Source organism: Tiliqua scincoides, chromosome 2 (genome assembly GCF_035046505.1).
Source record: "Tiliqua scincoides isolate rTilSci1 chromosome 2, rTilSci1.hap2, whole genome shotgun sequence".
Taxonomy (NCBI): Eukaryota; Metazoa; Chordata; class Lepidosauria; order Squamata; family Scincidae; genus Tiliqua; species Tiliqua scincoides.
The window spans coordinates 41,563,221-41,580,034 of NC_089822.1; positions in this window are offsets into that span (position 1 = coordinate 41,563,221).

Sequence of the window (16,814 nt, forward strand, 5' to 3'; positions counted from 1 at the left end):
CAATTCAGGCTCTAAGTAGGATTATGCACTTGGCTGTCTTGATAGTTGTGAATGGGCCTATATATATATATATATATATATATATATATATATATATATATATATATATATATATATATATATATATAAAATGTTGGCAACCTTCAGTCTCGAAAGGTGCTCTGAAAGGTGGTTCTGGAACAGCGTCTAGTGTGGCTGAAAAGGCCGATTCGGGAGTGACAGTCCCTTCCACACCGGGAGCAAGTGCAGTCTGTCCCTGGTCTGTCTCCCTGGCTATGGGCCTTCCTTCTTTGCCTCTTTGCCTCAGTCTGTTGGCCAAGTGTCTCTTCAAACTGGGAAAGGCCATGCTGCACAGCCTGCCTCCAAGCGGGCCGCTCAGAGGCAAGGGTTTCCCACCTGTTGAGGTCCACTCCTAAGGCCTTCAGATCCCTCTTGCAGATGTCCTTGTATCGCAGCTGTGGTCTACCTGTAGGGCGCTTTCCTTGCACGAGTTCACCATAGAGGAGATCCTTTGGGATCCGGCCATCATCCATTCTCACGACATGACCGAGCCAACACAGGCGTCTCTGTTTCAGCAGTGCATACATGCTAGGGATTCCAGCTCGTTCCAGGACTGTGTTGTTTGGAACTTTGTCCTGCCAGGTGATGCCGAGGATGCATCGGAAGCAGTGCATGTGGAAAGCGTTCAGTTTCCTCTCCTGTTGTGAGTGAAGAGTTCATGACTCACTGCAGTACAGAAGTGTACTCAGGATGCAAGTTCTGTAGACCTGGATCTTGGTATGTTCCATCAGCTTCTTGTTGGACCAGACACTCTTTGTGAGATTATATATATATATATATATATATATAGAATAGAATATAAAAGCAGGTCACATCAAGTGCATTACATTGTGACTTCCTGAAAGAGTTAGAAATATTGACAGCTGAAGAGTATTGCGAAGTAATTTCAAATTCTGGTGGCATAATTTCACCTCCTTATTAATTAGCTCTTCATAAACCAATTTGTCGTAAAAGGATTAATTCTACATATTGGATTATCTCAGATGTAAACTGTTGCATAAAACTTTTAAACTTGATGGGGTCTTGATTTATTTGAATTAAAATAAAGCATATTTACAGATCTTAATATTTCTAAGTAACATGCATGAAAACAAGTCCTGGAGGGAGGACATATAGCACTGGAAGCAAACCATAATTTTTACAGTTTATGAGCACACTTTAGTCCAAAGGCAATTAATAATTTATATTTAAGAAAAGTACTTTTCTGTGTCTGGCTGTCAACAGCTATGGGCTGCCAGGTTAAAATTTAAACAAATATCATGGTTTGTTCAAGAACATGAGAAGAGCTTTGCTGGATCAGGCCGAAGGTCTATCAAATTCAGCAAACTGTTTTCCACCATGGTCAAACAGATGCCATGGGGAAGTTCAGAAGCAAGGCTTGAAGGCAATAGTACTTCCCTGCTGTTACCCACCCTCACAAATGGTAGTCAGAAACAAAACCAGGTACTTTCTCAAAACCTGAGTGTTCTAGATCCTGTCCTCCCAGAATTCGTCTAATCTTATTTTAAAGCATCCTAAGTTAGCAATCATTGGCACATCTCATGGCTGCAAATGCCATTCATTAATTCTGTGTTGTATAACAAATTATTTCCCCTCTCTGCCTTGAATCACTTATCAGTATGACCCCTGAGTTCTAGTATTATGAGAGAAGGACAAAAATGAATTTCTGTCCACTTTGTATCATAGTATCATTATACATATAGCGCCATCAGCGCATATGATGCTTTACATAAACTGAAAAGACAGGTTCCTGCCCTAAGGGGCTTGCGTGCACAAATGTTAACAGAATACAGGATGTGAAAACAGAAACTAAAAAGGGCAAGGAAGATGCGGAAGATTTTCCATGAGTTTTTTTATTTCCTCCTGTACTTCAGGACCCATGTTTACAGTAATTTGTAGAAATACAACACAAAAACAGATACAGGTTGAGTCTCCTTATCCATGAATGTTCTGTTCCCAGAACCCAAATGGATGCCAAAAATCATATTAAAGGAAATCAATTTAAAAAACAATGTCCCTTTGCTCAGGGATTTAAAAACAGCCTTGCTGATCTTTGTAATGCAGGATAGAGGTATTAGGCAGTCTCTCTCAAAGTGCTTAGAAAGGCTTCACTCCAAAGCAGAGACCCCTCCCTTCACCAGGTGTGGGCAAAGAATGCAAAGAGGAGGTGATAATCACTTTGCATTATTTCACAGGCTCAGTGGGAAGGGAGGGGTTGCTTGTCTTTGAGTAAAGCTGTTCTAAGTGCCTGGAGAGAGAATGATTGATTGTCTGCCAGCTGTCCTCTCAACAAAGCTATTGTTAAACAACTTTTTTAATTTAAAGGACCCTTCTTTTTGCATTGAGATAAAATCGTGAGTGAAAAATCTGTGGATAATTATACACATACACTGTAAAAGGGAGTGTATGAAGCACATACCTTGAAAGTGTGTGGATGCACTACCCATCTGGCAGTGCATCTCACACAAAAGAGGGCGCATCTTCCCAAGCCATGCTCTGTCCTCCAAGAATTCTGAACAGCGCTTCCCCTAAAGTCCATATGCAAGAAAAGGACCCTTCTGGACCTTTGTCCTTCCAGGGGAGAAATCCAAAATTTGAACCAACTTCCTGGAACTTTTTCCTGGCATGCAAAGCAAATTTGTCCACTTCTTTATTGCCATTGATCAAAGTGGAGGGAAGGTCTAGCCATTGGATAAAATAGGAGGTAGATTTAGGTGGGTTTAGGAGCCTGCTCAGACTCCTTATGGGTCACTAGTGTGGCCCAGAGCACCAATACCTTACCCAAAGTTAATTGTCCTTGGGGCTAGAAAACAAATGCTCTTGATATCACAAGGGGTTCTTTATTATATGCATGCTGTACCTGCTTAGGAAGAGACAGGTACATTGCTAGAGCTACAAGAACCATTGCCAGTTTTTCAAATTTAAAGTCTGATAGCAGTTGAGGCTTTGATGTGGAATGAAAATGGACTTGACCATTTTTAGTGCAGAATTACAGGCAGGGGTACTGGACATCTGATGGATGAGAATTAGGCAATTCAATCCATCAGAGTGTTGCATCCCTGATTTAAAGGAATAACTGACATGTGAAAGTAAATCAAAATTGATTAGTGTGTGCACGTATGGAACTGTTGATTTTGACTTATCTGTGAGCCAAGTTCAATAAAAATGTCATCTGCCTCCTAGACACTTACTGAAAACATAATAAGAATGCTCTGTGTGTGTCTGTAGATTTGAATTCTATGGAAGCCAGGGCAATAAATTAAGAGCTACGTAGCATTCTCATACAATGTTATGTGATTGCAAGTACTGTTATTTGTAGTTATGTAACTCTTAAGTGAAACAAAAGCATGTATAATTTGCACTACACGTGCAAGCTGTTTGTAGTAGATATCTGTTTCCACAGAGGTAATAGCATTCCAATATCTCTCATTACTTCTATTGGCCATGTTCCACGTAAACAAACTGCATGTGCAATTAGGACTCCCTGTTTAGTTTTTGCCACTGCAGTGCCTACAGTTGGTGAGGCAAGCTGCTTTTGAAACTGAACAGTGGCGTACCTCATCAGCTGTGGTTGCTTTGAATAGTGACCCATGGGAGTGCACTTCCTGATAATTGAAATTACTGTATTTGCAAACATGAAAATGTTTCCTTCAAACCAAAGCTCACAGTCTCTCACAGTCCAATTTTGTCCTTTTCCCTTGCTCTGTTGCCACCTCATTCTGCCCTCCCCCACCCCGTTCCACCTTCTCCCACTACCTACTGTCATTAGCAGGCCCGTAATGATTGACTGGTGCATGAGAGGCTGCTCTGGCTTCTCCACCAGCACTCCAGCAGTACGCAATTTCATGTACTGCTGGAACATCTTTTATTACAGCCATAAGACAGTCTATGCTGGTGGAACATGCATTCTGCCAGTGCACATCCCCAATAGGACTGGGCTGTAAATTATGTGTTTCCAGAATTTCAACCCGAATGCATTCACAGAACAAGTGCAGCAATGTAAAACTTTTCTGTACTTCATTTGGGCTGGATGCTGCATATACTTTTGCACTCAGCATTTGGCTTATGAGATTGCCATGATGGAAGACAATTCCACCAGTGGTTCTAATATCTTAACAATTTATGGTACAAATAGGAAATATTTTCACCTGAATTGGATCAGACTTGTGTCCTTGATGTTAACAGTGTCTGATGGCAAATGATACTAGATAATAAACAGAACAGTTTTAGCTTGTTTTTCAATAGTGTTGTTTCTAAGGCTTACAAAGGATCAATATATCTCTGCATTGTGTCTCAGCCTTTTGGGGGGGCTACCTTCACTCTTTCAGGCCTCTGTGAGTTTTTCCCCCCACTGACTCCCTACTCTGACCTCAGTTGTGATGATGTGATATACGTAGTGAGAGATTTATAATCTCTATATTAAATAAATAATCACTGCTTTTTGGACGGGAGAAAAGCAGGGAAGGAATTGACTAAGGGCACAATCCTAACCAACTTTCCAGCACTGGCATAGCTGTGCCAGTGGGGTATGTGCTGCATCCTGCAGTTGGGGGGCAGTCACAGAGGCCTCCTCAACGTAAGGCAATGCTCGTTCCCTTACCTCGGAGTTGCATTGCTCTTATGTCAGTGCTAGAAAGTTGGTTAGGATTGTGGCCTAAATAAATAAATAACACCTGATTCTACAGCTATGCATAACTGGATGACTCACAGAAAAGAACAAGAGAAGCCACGATGACAACTTGCTTGACAAACCCATCCTACTGCACTGCCTGTCACTTGCAATTTCATGAAATCTTACTACTACAAAGGAAATGGTTAGGGCTGTACTGATATATGTGACCCAGATCATCGGTTTTGGGGATGGAATGTGACTCAGCGGCCACCCACTTCCTCTGCTTTTTTTTCAAAGCAAAAAATGACAGAAGAAGTGGGCGGCCACTCATAGCAGCAAGCAACCACTGCATGAGTGGCTGCAGGGGGGGCAGTTTCTCCTGGCAGATAGATTGCATGGCACAGTTTATTTCTGCCCTTCACTGAGTGCTACAGGGAGCACAGTACTCCCTGCACCCTCTCAACTACACCACTGCTCATGACTCACATGATCCAAGAGTGTGACTTAGTATAAGGCAGTTTCCTATCCATTCTCCTCCTGATGCTTCAGCTGCAGCAGAAGAGCAGGTGTGCTGTATCTGGGGAGGGGGAGATCACAGGAGTTCAGCAGGAAAGGGGGATTTAAATTCTCTTACTCCTGTGTAAGCCTCCTGCCCCACAATGAGTGTCTTCAGACCTTCACTAGCAATTTCACTGGTTCGAGTCCTAGAGAGAAAGGGGGTAGGGAGCCTACTGCCAGGTGGGATAAGATCCAAAGTGTGCCATCATCACTAGATCATCATCTCCTGCAGTCTCTGTCCCAATTCCTCCCCCCTGCCCAGTTTTGCCTTTCCCCACCCCATCCCCATCTCTCCCACTAGTGGCAGGTGGCCAGCAGTCCAACAGCATGGGCAGGATGGCTTTGGCCTTCCTGATGGTACTCCAGCATCACACAAACATGCATGCTGAGCTGACAGAGCACCTTTTACAGCTGACATTGACTGCTTCATGACAGTGAGTGCTAGCAGAATGTGGGTGCCGATGCTGCCAGGCCTCAATCGGACTGGGCCATTTGGTTAATGAGGTTTAAACAAGGCCCGCCCAAGACCTCCTGATGCCAACCTTGGTGATGGTAGTGGTGTCAGGCCAAATGCTCCCCCCTTACCCAATGTTGTACCACAGCCTCTGCTCTTCCCATTCTTCAGTGTTCTAGCTCTCTCTGTCTTCCTTTTACCAATCCAAGGAGTAGAAATCTCTATCTTTGAACAGTGGTTTCTGATAACTTTCTTAACCTCCTTCACAACTTCCTTTCTCTCCTTAATGGACCCCTGCTCCACAAAAATATACCAGACTAATTTCTCTGTTTAGCAGGTCAAAGTTGTCATGGGGTGGGGCAAGTGCCTTTCCCCTTAAGATGGATTAAGTTGGTTGTTGGCTACCTAGGTGTAGTGTATCAGTAATTTAGAGAATAAAACCTGGGCGTGGGTGCCTGAAAAGAGTAGACAGTAGAAGGAAGGGAGTTGGGGGTTTACAGCTTTTATACTGAAAGAAATGCTGAGAGACCTGTGAGGTGGCAAATTTAGGTATAAGATCTTTTCCTGTTTTTAGCTACTGTAATTCATGTAAATATGTTTTTTGAAGCAACTGAAGCTCCCTTAAAGTTATAATAAAAATCTTATACATGAAAATTGAGTGCAATAATTGACCAAGGAAATGTATGTTAATAGGACCTGGGGCTTGAAGTAAGAAAAATAGAAAACATTGCCTTTGGAGGTTTATGGAGATAGTGTAGGTGGAGGAGGGTTAAATCCTGCTTGACTTGGGAATCTCCCCTGGTCCTTCCCTACCCCAAGGGTGATGTTTGTGACAAAAGTGGCCTAGAAATCTTGAATATCCTTTAGGATAGCCCTGTTATACCCTTTATTCATACTAGACAAACCTATGATAGTGGTAGTATTTGTGACCTTGTACAATACTAGGTCCTCATGCATTTACCATAGTACAACTGCAGTTGTACTGTACACCTTTCTGAGAGATTCACTGAATACAATGGGACTTACTACTTAGTTAGTAAGTTACTTACTTCTTAGTAGACATGCCTAGGATTGCACTGTAAGTAAATGACAGCCCAATCCTAGGCATGTCTACTCAGAAGTAAGTCCCATTAGAGTCAATAGAGCTTACTCCCAGGAAAGTATGGATAGGATTGGGCTATGAATTCATAATCATAATGTGCATCATTTTAAACTACAGGAGTTGAAACTATAGAACAGACTAATGAATGTGTTAACCTAAACATGTAATTGAATGGAAGATGTATGTTATGCCCCAGATCTTACAGCAAATTAGTGCCATCATTAGTTAAAGGTAACATCAACATCTTAGACATAAGACTACCAGTACATCACTTTGTCTTATTGAAACAATTACTGAAACTATTAAGGCGCAATCCTAACCCCTTATGTCAGTGCTTTCCAGCACTGGCTTAGTAGTGCCAATGGGACATGTGCTGCATCCTGCTGTTGGGTGTCACTCACAGAGTCCTTCTCAAAGTAAGGGAATATTTGTTCCCTTCCCTCAGAGCTGCATTGCTGCTGGAAAGCACTGACATAAGGGGTTAGGATTGCACCCTAACTTGTCCTGTAAATGACAGATGAAAGTGTCATCTGTCAGAATGATAACATGCCTGAAAATTAAAATATGGATAAAGATTGCACAGCATGACACTGCTCGATTACTTTCAGAAAATGTTGCAATATGTAGCAAATACCAGGGAAGTAGCCAGTAATCTCCTGTGCAAAGAAACTAACTTACTTTCACTTAACAAAAAATCTTACTAAGCCTTCAAGAAGCCTTTCTAGATCAGCAAACTATCCTTTCCCCCTCATTCTTCTTATACAAAATCTCTGTAAAATCAATATTAAATGATCTAACATGCTTCCAGAGTAATTTTACTCTGAAGTGAGGTGCTGAGACTGAAGTTGTATATCATATTCACACCTCTTTCAACTAACATTTCACATTTGTTCTTTAAAATCACAGTTTTTGGATAACAGTTCCTTTATTGGGATTCAAGCCAGAACTATAAATGGAAGTACATTGAAAAATCAATACTAATGCAGTCTATGAGGTTTCAAGCAAGACTCACACTCTTGATTTTAACTTGGAGAGAGATAGAAGTGATAGAACAATTAAATGAGATTCTGTTTTCAGAGGTAGTGGTGATATCTCTTTCAGGAAGGGCTTTAGCTCAATATAAGAGCAACTGCTTTACAATCACTGGCATCCTCAGGTAGAACAGGGCAAAATTCCTGTCGGGTTGCCCAATCCTATCCCCGGTGGCGCCACTGGGTGCAGTAGCTCCAAAATAGCTACCACTGCATCCAGCAGCACCACCAGGCCTGCCGGAGGTCTCCTTGAGGAAAGGAGACTTTCATCCCTTTTCCCCAGAGAAAGCCCCAAGCCCTGCAATGGGGCTTCTCAAATCTGCACCAGCCATTTTGCCTCCCTACCAGGCTTTGAAGCCCTACATAGGGCTTCTTGGACTTACACCAGCTAAATAGCTGCTGCAGATCTGAGTAGTCCCATTGAGCAGGTTGCGGCTCAGCATGGAGTAGGGAAGAAAATATCCCGCTACTCTGAGGAGACCTCCAGCCTGCTCCTAAACTGTGCTGGATATGACATAGGTCACTCAGCCCAACTGTGCCAGCACAGGTTAAGACTGGGCTGTGAGACTGTTGGCTCAGACCCACCTCCATTCATGGTCCACCCACTGCTGCTGCTGTTTCTCTCATTTCCTGGATTGGGAAAGGGAGGATGGAGTAGAAGGTGTTGTGGTGGGATAAAGCATCAAGGCCACCATTTGAGGTTCCAATTGAAATACAGGATAAAAATCTACCTGCTAAGTAAATAAGGGCACAAGCCTAACCAGGTCTACTCAGAAGTAAGTCCTATTGTATTCAATGGGACTTACTCCCAGGAAAGTGAGATTAGGATTACAGCCTAAATCTTTAGGATAAATTATGCAAAGACAATGTTGCAAGACATACAAGAAGCCTATGATATAATTTCTGGGAGGACTATACAATCGTTTAAATATTCAATAAAACATCCCTAAATGATTTTGTGAGTCTTACACAAAGGGATACTGAACAGATTTTTTTTATTTTTTTGGCAGGGGGGAAACTTTTCTTTCCAAATTCCATTTGTTGTCAGTGCCATAGGATTGCATTTTTTAAACATCCCCAAAGCATTTGTCTGACTGCCGTCATTAACTCGTTGGATGTGGAGCACTTACATTCGTAGAGTTAGGATTATTCTATTGAGAATTCAATTGTGATTTTGCTGCCATCCATAGTCTCCTCTAATACATGAATGTAATCTCAATAATTGAAAAAAAAGAAATGAGGCTGTCATCCTTTTTAGGATTAACCTAGCTTGGAAATAATGTTCCCTCCCTTTCATCAGTATTGCTGTTGCTAGAAATAAGCCCTCTGGGGAATATGTCATGCAGAATGATACATGAAGTACAAGAAGCATATTTGCTTTCTATAAGCCAAGTGATGGGGCCAAACAAGTCCCACTCATACCACATGTGAACTGAAATGAACAAAGAAAATGTTTTAAATGGTGTCAGAAAAGCCCATTTTTATTTTTTCTATTGAAGATGAAAGTTCACGAGCATGTTGCAATTCTACAATGGGAAATGTAAGCTCAGCCTTGCAGTGGAAGACCTTGAAGAACAGCTCATTCATGAAACATGGTACAGGAGAGAGACAGTGGAGATAATAAGAGTGGAGATAATAAGAAAATGAAAAAGACAAATAACTGTCTACAATTTTAAATGGAGTAATCTGTTTCAGATCTCCCTTGGATGGGACAATACTAGCCGTTAACACTGAGAAAAAAACTGCTTTGGGTAGAGGCCAATCTTGCAACCAATAGTGGTGACATAGCCCTGGTGCATCTAGCCAAAGAGGGGTTTCCCCTTTTCAGCAGCACTGAAAGTTTAATTCTTATATATCTTAAATTTAAACTTTCAATGAAACAAAAAGCTAGTGGTCAACTTCTTCTTGCAATGGCGCCTGTCATATGCACAAAAACAAAATTTAAAAGCCCCTCCTAAACATCTCAACTGAGGGTCCAATCTTATCCAGTTTTTCAGTGCCAGTGCAGTTGTGCCAATGGGGCATGCACTCAGTGGCGTCACTAGGGTTCGCATCACCCGGTGTGGGATGCCAGCACGTCACCCCCCCCCATGCAGTGGGCGGGCCAACACTTCAGGTGGTGGGCATGGTGATATACAATCACTCCACCCCCACTGGTTTTTTGGCTGTACCTTTTGATAGAACAAAGATAGAACACATTCTGCATGAAATTACGCATTGATTGATATATAACATGCTGGTATTATTCCTCCAAACTGTGATTTTAGTTATTTTGGTCACAAACCCCTGCTAATTGGGTAAGAGGCACTTTTTCAAGTGGGTGCTCCTTTTTTTAGCAGGGGGAGAGTAACTGACCCACCTCACCCCAGCACTGTCTGTTCTAGTAGCTGTCTGCTGGTGTTCTTGTTGCATCTTTTTAGATTGTGAGCCCTTTTGGGACAGGGAGCCATTTAGTTATTTGATTTTTGTCTGTAAACCGCTTTGTGAACTTTTAGTTGAAAAGCGGTATATAAATACTGTTAATAATAATAATAATAATAATAATAGTGGTGTCACACACCCCCAAAGTGTCAACTTACTGACACCTTATTGCAGCAGTTCTCAAACTTTTAGCACTGGGACCCACTTTTTAGAATGACAATCTGTCCAAGACCCACCAGAAGTGATGCCATGATGGAAGTGACATCATCAGGCAAATTAAAATAAATAAGTATAAATAATTAAAGTAAAACAAATAAATAAGCAGAAGCCAGCCCTGTTCCACTAAGTGAATTTCCTCTGTAGCCTGCCTGCAGTAACATCCCTCCCTCCAAAAGCAGTAAGGTTTTCAGCCCTACCCAGTGCCCACTTCAATTTAAGAACTTCTGTTTCAACCAGATCACTCTAAGGATCCACCTGGCTTTGCAGTTCTCAAAAAAGTTCACCTTATCAACTGAAGCCTCTGTTTTGAACCTTTTTAGTGGGGGGGGGGGGAGGCTGCCTTCTGGAGCACTTGTTTAGCTGCAGGTGCAGAGGATCAGGACCATTCTGGTAGCCTTGCACTCTCCTTCACCTGATCTTCCACACCAGCCAAGGCACGTTTGCTTACTTGCAAGTAAACGCAACCTTGAGGCTTAGTTTCGCTTTCCATAGGGCTCAATACATTCATCTGCTTGGAGGGAGGGACTTCCTTCTCAGGTGTTTTTGAGGGCTGCATTGATTGGATCAGGACCATTCTGGTGTTGTTGGATTCCTCTCAGCCTGCCTTTTCCGTGGGACTAAGGCATGTTCACTTACTCATGAGTAAACATGCGATACGGCTCACTTTCACTTTCCATAGGGAGCCATGCATTTTTTGTTCTTCAGTTTTTTTACCATAACTTTTGATAGAAAGGAGCTATTTCACTCTGGTTGTTTGCATTGCATTCCACTCAAAATTCCACATCCAACAGTATACACTATGATGGGGTTACTCCTAACCACTGGGATTTTAGAGTGTCACCCCCCCAGTGCCCGTCACCCGGTGCGAACCACACCCCCCACAACCCCTAGCGATGCCACTGCATGCACTGCATCTTGTGGTGGGGAGGCAGTCATAGGGCCCTCCTCAAAGTTTGGGTATGTTTGTTCCCTTACCACTGGGCTGAATTGCAGCTGCACTGGTGCTGGAAAGTTGTATAAGATTGGCCCCTAAGGCTGCAATAGGTGTGCTTCAACCTATAAGGAATATAGGTAATCTCTTTTGATACTACAGTCTATTACATTGAATTAGAAACCGCCCTTGGTTAATTATTATCCACAATTAGTTTGCATACTGAAAAAGTCAATATTTTCAATGGTACTGCCATATATATTTGCATGTCTCTTCTAAAAAAAATCCTGTTGTAAAATGGTCAAAAGGGGAGCAGGCTAGTGAGGGAACAAAAGAATTGCACACACAGATTGATACTGCTGCAGAATACAAAATGCCAAACAGGGTAACCACAGAACTGCAGCTCAGGAAAATAATGGTACAAATCAATGAGGTGCAACATTCATATATTCCTTTAAAGCAGAACAAAAATCCTGATCAAATCAATCACATCTGGAAGGCTTCAAGGATTGTTGACAAGGTTGGAACAGGCAGGCAGTCTTTCTATGGCAACTTCAGTGGAACAGCCATTGCTCTCAAGTACTGAAAATCTGAACAGCAGTTCTTAAAGTAAAGGAAGAGATCTCAGTAGTGGAAGGATAAAATCTCACTCCAGTCAAGTGTGGTTATTACCTAAACACAGGAAAGCAGAGTTACAAGTTTATGAGAATTTGCTTAATCATTCAAACTATGCAGAAAAACTATGAAAGCATTCTGATATTGTGGGAATTAAAGTACAGAAGCCCAATCTGAGCAGCCCATCTGTTCATTTCCAGACTAAATATACCACCATCATATTTCAAAGCACTCAAGAGGAACAGAATGTGGCTCTTTCAAACTGAGGCAAAGTCTCTAATGACTTTCTTAGGTACACGACACACAGACATCCATCTGTCTAAAATTTCCTCTTAAGTGGACCTTAGATATGATGGTATATTTTTCATATTGTAATTTTTGAAAATTGTAAAATTAGGGAAGAAGAAGCTGGCTGAGATCAATGTCTTCCCCTAAAGAACAAAAACTGTGAGTAGCCAGGTTTGGCCCAAGACATCCTTGCTCCTGAGGTGCATACCTAATACTGCCTCCCTTACCTGGTGATTCACCAGCCTCTGTTCATTCTTACTCTCTGGTTTGCAAGAGGAAGATAGAGAGGAAAAGGAAAAGGAGATGCTCTAGACTAGGGGTGTCAAACATAAGGCCCACAGGCCAGTTGTGGCCCGTAAAAGCTCTTTATCTGGCCCATGTGCTAATTTGCAGCTGATGAGTTCCAACATGAGAACAAAATGATTGCTTCTGGCCATCACCTGCTTTATGATGCCAATTCCTGCCTCATGATATCAGTTCCAGCCCTCAGCAAGCACCATGAATGCTATTCAGCCCAATGAATGAGACAGGTTTAACACCCCTGCTCTAGTCCATCTGTTTCACCTCCTCCACACTTCTCTTCCATCCTGCCCCCTCTTCTCCAGTCCAAGGAATAGGAGGAGGAACAGTCAAGGCAAGTGACTGGGTGGAGATGGGCACACTCTGCCAACCTGCTGCTTAATGTGATTGCTTAGGATACAGACTTTCCACAGAATGCTAGCTAAATACAGTAGTGTAGCTACAGAGGAGAGCACAGCATCAAGTTTTGCAGGGCACCTCAATGCGCCCTGTAAGTTGCCCCTCCCCCTTGCCATCAGAGCCATTCATGGTGGCAAGAACAAAGCAGAGGGATCTCCTCTGCTTTGCTCTCACCACTGCAAATGGCTTTGCCAGTGAAGGGGAGGGATAGCTTACAGGGCATGCCCTGCAAAACTTTGTGCTGTGTCCCCCATAGCACAGCTAGATAAGGCCCAACTAGTCCAGCATTCTGATTCCTTCAGTGGCTAAGCAGTTACTCCTGGGGAATAGAAATAAAATACACAACAAACAATGTTCCTTAGGAAGAAATAAGTGCATGTAAGCCATTTTGAGAATTTTTTGTTGAAAGGCGTATTTCTTACATAATAAATCGTAATAAGTAAATCATACACACATACATACATCATCAATGACATTTTACAGTATATCTAGAGGTAAAGCTGGAACAATGAGACATCTCTCTAATTCAGTAACCTCATTGCTCCCTTAAGTGCAAGGGTAAGGACTCTCTAAAGTACCCCAAGGATGTCACAACAGTCCAGAGGTGGACAATCTTGGTCATGCAGCCCTTGTACCTTTTGCACTGCATAATTATGTCTTATTTTTAAAAAATCAATTGTTTCCCTCTCTGATGCGCATACTGGAGGACTGCTGTTATATGATACTTGGAGGGACCAAAGGAAATTAAAAATCTGGTGAATCTGAGTAAACTCCATCAGGAAGAAGTTCTGCATAAACTTCTGGAGTGAATGGAGTGTGGTAGTACAAATACCCCCAACAATTTCAACAAAGCCTTTGCAGTAGAATATTCTGTTGGACTGTGTGCCCTTCCCTATTAAAGGAGCGACATTTTTCAGATCTAGAAGTGTAAGCTTTCCACCTTATAAAACTGCAAAATGAAAAGCCTTCCTAAAAATCATTACTTGTAAGAAATCTAATAATCATTTTAGTGGACCTGATTTCAAGTGTGGTGCTGGGGCTAGAATGTTGGGTTTAGGCATAAAGAACCCAGGTACAGATCCCTACTCAGCTTTGCCCAAAATTCAGATAGTTTTGGGTTAGTTTGGGTTAGTCAGCCCAACCATCTACTAAGTTTTTTGAGAGGTTAAAAGTCTATAATGCTATCATGTTAGTGAGGGGAGGGGGGAAGGGTGGGACAAAAATATAATAAATTAATAGGTAAAGGATCACCACCTCTTAATCTGGCAAAGTTCCTTAACAGGTGATGAATTGAAGAGCTGCAACTTTCCGCATTGCTGGGAAAAGCTGCATTTGCTGAATTTCTGCTTTGATGTACTTTAAATCTTTAAGACTCCCACCAGGGAAAGATGGCCATCCGAAACAGGCAAGGTTTGCACCTGGGCCCTGCACTTGGATCTCCTGTTCCAGTCCTATAAGATCTCTGCCCCCTGAGATGCCTGATAGTAACAAGTGCAACTCCATTCAGATGCTGGCTCCTAAACTGAATAAAAAAAGACTTCTCCAGAAGTGGAGGGCCCGGGAAGATCAAAATGCAGGAAATAACACTGAAAATGAACAAATGAATTAAATATTAAATCCGTACTTCAGTATGGAATCCACAGCCTTTGGTTCCCCTACACTTCCCTGCCTGCAAAAAAGCATTCTGGTTGCCTAGAAACAGAAGTAAACAAAAGTATCTTGGTGACAAGCTTGCTAAGTCTTGTGGAACCCTCACTGCAGCCCTTCCTGACGAGCAGGGGAAAAAAAATCAATCTTGCAGAGCTTTTCTATTTTGATTTTCGTCCAAAACGAAGTGCAGCAGTTCCTCCAGGGAGTTTACGCAAAGGTATTTGTGGTTTCTCTGACATTTTTAGCAGACTGCCAGGGAAACTAGAAGCCCCCAATGGCTACAATAGCAATTCCTGTTTGGATCAGTTTAGATCTGGGGTTTTCCTTGCCATCTACATTTGGAGCTCCAGTTTATTGTGAGACCGAAAACTGTTAATGTGGCTGTTTGGAAGCTTTTCAAAAGCCAGAGAAAAAGTGTTCAACTCAAGGGCAAAAAAGGGTTAGTTTATAGCTATGTTGTGATCCCCTACGATGGACATGGAGGCCTTCAGAAAGTTGCAGTGGTGGGCAGAATATGGGGTGATTATGGCAATCCATTACCTGGAAAGGTGTTACCAGCAGGGTTTTATAAAACAGTATAACACAAACACATGGGTGGTCAATCACTGAAGCTTTGTGCTTCAGCAAGTAAAGGAAGAGTGAGGTATGGATGAAAGGTGCAACAAAGTATTTCAGGGATTTTGAAGAAAAGAATCAAAATGATGCCTAGCTGAACTTGCCCACTGACACCGTAAGCTAGTCAGGGGAAATGTGTCTATCATTCAGCCACTACAGAGCTCTATGAGGAGGCTATTAGGAGGAATGGGGAGAGGGGAGGAGAAAAGGGCAGAATGAGAGGGGGGAAAACAAGGGGGCAGAAGGAATATAGGAGGATTCAGTGGGTTTCTCAGAGGAACCCCGGGGGAAGGTGTATGGGAAGGAAGGAGAGCAAGTTGTGGCAGTTTGTGGGAAGGGAGGAGAAGGGTACCTGCTTCAGACCACAGCAAAAAAATCTCTCAGTCCCCCTCTCATTCTACCCTGTAACACCCACTGCCCCGCAGACCAAGGTTACTATTTCATTTTCTGCAAGGGTTGAGAATGTTGTGTTGCAGAGGCCATGGTAGCAAGGGAGCCAGACCAAGTGAATCTCAGGGGTAAAAGTGGGGTCCTACAGACAGAAAGAAGGGTATGAAGCAAGCCCTGCCATGCAATCAGGCAATAATCATCAACAAGAGAAGCCAGGCAAGGGAGCCATGAATGCCCAGAGGGAAGGGGTGCATTGAGAGGTGGTCTGCAAAGGTTAGCTGACCAGCCCACACTGGAAAAGTAACTTCAGTTGCTCTCAGGGAGGGAGGGAGAGAGGGGTTGGAAAGGAAAAAGTTGGTGTTACTGATCCTAGGTGGTGGTGGGCACAGTGGTCTTTGGATAGCAGCTGAAAAGGGGATGAATTAACACAGCACCAGCAGGTTAATGATCCATAGGCAGCAAGGCAAGAGAAGAATGGGGGGGGGGGGGCAAAGAACTTGCCACTCTAGTGCTCAGATATTTTATAGACTTTCTCTCCAAAGAATCTTATGGGATTCTTGGTGGGGTAATCAAGAGATTCTCCTTTGCTGCTTGAGGATCCCTGCTGAAGACTGCCTTTGTCTTTCAACTCAGTTGAGGGAGCTGTAGCTAACTTGGAAGTTTGCTGGCTCCTCAACACACCTCCTTGATTACATTTTAGCCATTGAGTTGTGAGAACCATAGGAGTCAGGGGCAGTGTTACATCAAAGCAGCATGGCTGTGCAGCTCAGCTTTCCGAAACGTTCCGGCAGTGACATATGATGTCATTACCATCCATCTGTAGCTGTCACTGTACATCCATGGAAGGTGTCTATGCAACAGCAGGTACCTAGAGAGGAACACTTTTCTGTTGTTCAACCTCTTTTTCTCAAAGTCAAGAGCTCAGTAGGTGACATGGCAAGAAATCTGCTGTTACAGCAGGACTTGGAGCCAATAAGCTCTATTTGAATGATGGAACTGTGAAAGCTCCATTTAAATTTAAGGAGTAAACAAGTCTCCAAAAGCAAACAAGTCTCTGAGAACATTCTGGAACAGATTAAATTCCATTAAATCAACACGTGTGGGTGTGTTGGGGGGGTAATTTTCTGGCTTAATCAAAAATGTGGCCTTCCTCGCCTGTAGATCTGAGG